The sequence below is a fragment of the Eschrichtius robustus genome, chromosome 13 (genome assembly GCF_028021215.1).
Source record: "Eschrichtius robustus isolate mEscRob2 chromosome 13, mEscRob2.pri, whole genome shotgun sequence".
NCBI classification, from domain to species: Eukaryota; Metazoa; Chordata; class Mammalia; order Artiodactyla; family Eschrichtiidae; genus Eschrichtius; species Eschrichtius robustus.
Genome location: NC_090836.1, coordinates 79,873,927 through 79,877,898, shown reverse-complemented (window position 1 = coordinate 79,877,898; position 3,972 = coordinate 79,873,927). Strand labels below are relative to the sequence as shown.

At 40.0% G+C, this 3,972-nt stretch overlaps 1 pseudogene; it reads left to right on the top strand.

Annotated features, from left to right (window-relative positions):
* The first annotated feature begins 1,351 nt into the window (after positions 1-1,351).
* On the top strand, positions 1,352-2,106 carry LOC137775222 (small ribosomal subunit protein eS6-like; annotated as a pseudogene).
* The last annotated feature ends 1,866 nt before the right edge of the window (positions 2,107-3,972 follow it).

Below are 3,972 nucleotides of genomic sequence, written 5' to 3'. Positions count from 1 at the left end.
GGTTGTGCTTATTTATAAAATTCTTTTAAGAAGTTTAGATTATTTCTTTTGACCTGTCTTCAAGTTTACTGAACTTTTCTTCTACAATGTCAAATCTGTTAGACCCATCCAGTGAATTTTTAACTTCATAGATTGTATTTTTCACTCTGAGGATTCACATTTGTTTCATTTTTAAGGTTTCCACGCTGCTTTGATTCTTCTTCTACCCACACATAATGTCCACATTTTCTCTTAAATCCTTGAATATATTTATAAAAGCTGTTTTGAAGTCCTGGCCCATTAACGCTACTATCTCTGTCAACTCTGGATTTATTACTATTGACTATCTGTTTCTCCAGAATATGTAACACACTGTCCTGCTTCTTCATATATGTAGTAATTTGTTACTGTGTGCTTGACTTTTGGGATGTGATTTGGTTGAGAGTCTTCCTCTAATAAGTATTGAATTCTGTTCTGGCTGGCAGTTCATTTATTTGCAGCTCAGCTTGATTTTGTCAAGGTTTGGTTTTAGGCTTTTTTAGGGCAGGTCTAAAGTTGTTCTTACTCTAGGGCTAGAGTAGCCATACTCCTAATGTGTGGTTATTCTGGAGTCTCCACTAACTGCTGTGGATTTTTAGTGAGGGATTTACTCTCTGGTTTATCAGAACTGAAATATCTCTGGAATCCCCATTCAGCTCACACCTCACAGTAGTTGTTCTCTGTCGCACTTTTTGGAGCCTCACCCTGAACGTGTGCAGCTTAGTACCCAGCCAAGGCTCAAGGAGATCTTTATCCATAATTTTAAGCCTCTGTCCTCTCGGGTGCCCTACCCTAAAAATTCCAGCAGCCTCAGCATCCCTGAATTCTGATCTGTCTTTTCTCTACCCAAAGAAACCACTGCACTCTGTTTGGGTTCCACTTCCCTGTTCCTTGATTTGCAACATGGCAACAGGCAGATTTTTTTTTCACATGTTGAACTTTTCATAGGGATGAATGGGAAGTTCACTTCATGTAGTTTCCTTCTCTCAAGGATTATGGTCCTCTATTGCCTATTGTCTAATGCCCACATACTGCTTCTTCATACATTTTCCCCAGCATTATAGTTGTTTAAAGTGGGAAAGCAATCTGATACCTATTTTTCTGAAACCAATCTGATACCTATTTTTCTATCATAGCTGGAACTGGAAGCTGTATCCATTAAGTTTTTGCTCTGCTGCAGGACCCTAGGAATGTAAGTCCCTAGGGGAGGAAGGGCTAGGAGGACAAGAGGAGGAAGAAGCCGCTAATGTTTAGGTTCCAAAATTCCCAAACTAGCAGAGCTTAAGAGCAACAATCAGGGGGTCTCTTTTTCGTGGCGCCTCGGTGGCGGTCGGCCACTTCCGAATGAAGCTGAACATCTCTTTCCTGGCCACTGGCTGCCAGAAACTCATTGAAGTGGACGATGAACAAAAACTTCATACCTTTTATGAGAAGCGTGTGGCCACAGAAGTTGCTGCTGATGCTCTGGGTGAAGAATGGAAGGGTTATGTGGTCCGAATCAGTGGTGGGAACGACAAACAGGGTTTCCCCATGAAGCAGGGTGTCTTGACCCATGGCTAAGTCCGCCTGTTACTGAGTAAGGGGCATTCCTGTTACAGACCAAGGAGGACTGGAGAAAGAAAGCACAAATCTGTACGGGGTTGCATTGTGGATGCCAATCTGAGGGTTCTCAATTTGGTCATCATAAAAAAAGGGGAGAAGGATATTCCTGGACTCACTGATACTACTGTGCCTCATCGCCTGGGGCCCGAAAAAGCTAGCAGAATCCGCAAACTTTTCAATCTCTCTAAAGAAGATGATGTCCGCCAGTACGTTGTGAGAAAGCCCCTAAACAAAGAGGGTAAGAAACCTAGGACCAAAGCACCCAAGATTCAGCGTCTTGTTACTCCACGTGTTCTGCAACACAAACGTCGGCATATTGCTCTGAAGAAACAGCGTACTAAGAAAAATAAGGAAGAGGCTTCAGAATATGCTAAACTTTTGGCCAAGAGAATGAAGGAGGCCAAAGAAAAAGGCCAGGAACAGACTGCCAAGAGAGGGAGGCTGTCCTCTCTGAGAGCTTCTACTTCTGAGTCCAGTCAAAAATGAGATGTTCTAAGAGTAATAAATAAATAAGATCAGACATCACACACACACACAAAAAAAGAGCAACAATCAGGTTCCAGAAAGAGAGTTTCAATTTGCATGTGAATACCACTTTTGCATAAAAAGTCAAGAAAATATTATCTATTTCAAAGAATGGGAGGATAGTTTGTTGATGGATAATATGAAGGAGGTAGAGAGCACCTTAAGCTTACTTTGACATGTAACTACTAAACACCTGTTTTTCAACAGTATTGTAGGCTGGAGGTTGAAGTGAAATTTCAATTGATTAAAGAAAATGAAGCAATGTGGTCTTTCTTGCCCATAGAGTTTGGAGAGTAAGTTTCAAATTTTCTAAAGAAACTCTCATAAAGACAATTAGTCAAGTGAGTTTCTTTGCTGTGGCAATTCCCCCTCATGAGATATTTACTTCTAATCATTAGAAAGTTAAAGAAAATGGAGGGGGGAGGGGAAGCTGGGATGAAGTGGGAGAGTGGCATGGACAGATATACACTACCAAATGTAAAATAGATAGCTAGTGGGAAGCAGCTGCATAGCACAGGGAGATCAGCTTGGTGCTTTGTGAAGACCTAGATGGGTGGGATAGGGAGGGTGGGAGGGAGACGCAAGACGGAGGGCATAAGGGGATATATGTATGCATATAGCTGATTCACTTTGTTATACAGCAGAGATGAATACAACATCGTAAAGCAATTATACTCCAATAAAGATGTAAAAAAAAAAAAGCAGTGGAAAGCAAAGGTTAAAGTAAAAGAAAGAGATCTAACATGTAGTCAGAAAAAAAAAGAAAGAAAATTAAAGAAAATAATTAAAGTATAGAAACCTAACCAAGCGCTTCTGCAAACTCTGATAATCATACTAACAATAATTAGAAGAGGGGTCCTTTCCACAACTTAAAACTGTGAACCATAAATACTGAAGGAATTTCATTTTCTTTAGTGCACTTAGAGTAATGAAGAAGATAAAAGTGGGAAACATCTCCCCTTAAGATTCATATTTATCCATCTGCAACAATTATCTTACTGATAATTACAACAAAATACATTGTAAAGTATTAGCTAAGCATACTCTTTATAATTCATAAAAGAGAATTAAAATTTTCATCTTTAAAGGAGAAAAAAGTCTGTTTGAAGGCATTCACTCCTGATCATAAATTGTTGAGCTTTTTGAGAACAAAGAAACACAGTCTGGCTCATTTCAGCAGTAAAAGGATTTTATTTTAAAAAGAATTAAACAGCTAAAGGTCACTAAAGGAGGCCCAGAGATGGATTGCAGCCAGGAACAATGTCTCCACCTGTACTGCAGAGTTGCTCCAATGAAGTCATCAGGGGGCCCCCCAACTGGAGCTCCCTTCACAGCCAGGCACTGGACATTACCTCCAGACACTCTGAGACTGAAGCTTCAACAAACTGATGTCTCTGCCTTCATCCTTGCCAGATGGATTCTGTGCAGAGCTTACCTCTAACCATCACCAGATTCCAAACAAATTCAGAACAGATATGCCTGCATTTGGTGGACCTAGATTCCATGGTTGCATTCTTACTACATAGGATGGTGGGAAAGTAAGTTTCTGGCTTCTACATTAGAGACAACTGCATTCATAAAATGGAATATCACCCCAAACACAAGGACAAATATCAACCATAGCTGCTAAGCGTAAGCCAATGAAAAAAAGAATGGATAAATATCTTCTTCTAGGAGTTTTATGGTTTCAGGTCTTATAGTTAAGCCTTTAATCCATTTTTAGTTTATTTTTGTATATGGTGTGAGAAAGTAGTCCAGTTTGATTCTTTCACATGTAGCTGTCAAGTTTTCCCAACACCATTTATTGAAGAGCCCGTCTTTTCCCCC